This window comes from Mesitornis unicolor, unplaced genomic scaffold (genome assembly GCF_000695765.1).
Source record: "Mesitornis unicolor isolate BGI_N332 unplaced genomic scaffold, ASM69576v1 scaffold6973, whole genome shotgun sequence".
NCBI classification, from domain to species: domain Eukaryota; kingdom Metazoa; phylum Chordata; class Aves; order Mesitornithiformes; family Mesitornithidae; genus Mesitornis; species Mesitornis unicolor.
This window is the reverse complement of record NW_010172495.1, coordinates 17,177-17,917: the sequence shown is the minus strand read 5'-3', so window position 1 is coordinate 17,917 and position 741 is coordinate 17,177.

Sequence of the window (741 nt, the reverse complement as noted above, 5' to 3'; positions counted from 1 at the left end):
CCCGCCCCGCCCCGCCCAGATGTGCGGCCCCGCCCGCAGCTGGAGGCACCCGCCTGGAGCACAGCCCTTGCATCCTGAACCCCTTGCAACCCTGCATCCCTTCTCCCCGCACCCCTTTCACTCCCACGCCCTTTGCATCTAGCAGCCATACACCAGTTGCGCCCTGATACCCTCATGCACTCCGACATCCACTGTGCCCCACAGCCCTGTGCCCCTCTGCTCCCCAAGTCGCAGCACCCTGGCTCCCTGCCTGCTCCCTGCTCACGCTGGTGGGACTGGAGGTGTGATTGGCATCTGCCAACTAACCATGCTCCCAGATAAAGATTCACGGGGTACTGACCACCAGGGCTCACCCTCTCCGAGCACAGATCTGTTTCTCCCAAGGAAGTGTAAAAGTTGACCCTCAGGCAGCGTTCCCTACCTGTGGGGAGATTTGGGGTAGGAGAAGAAGCAGGAGGGGCCCATAGGGCTATAACCGCCCTCTTGCAGGACCTCAGGAATGGCGTGGGTGCAGGACATGATTCTGTTCACTGCGGAGGGCCAGCCCATCTGTGTTGCTGACTGTTGTCATTTTATTAGGAGTGAAGACTTGCTGTTCCTTTGTGCTTGGCTGCGAAGGAAATGAAAAGCCTATCCAAAGGTCTGGTTTGTATGAAGCAATCCTCCCCAGGGCATGGTGCTGCACTGCAAAGGTCATGAGGGCTTGTGAAACCCAGCACTAGGACGCCTGCTGTCTGCAGG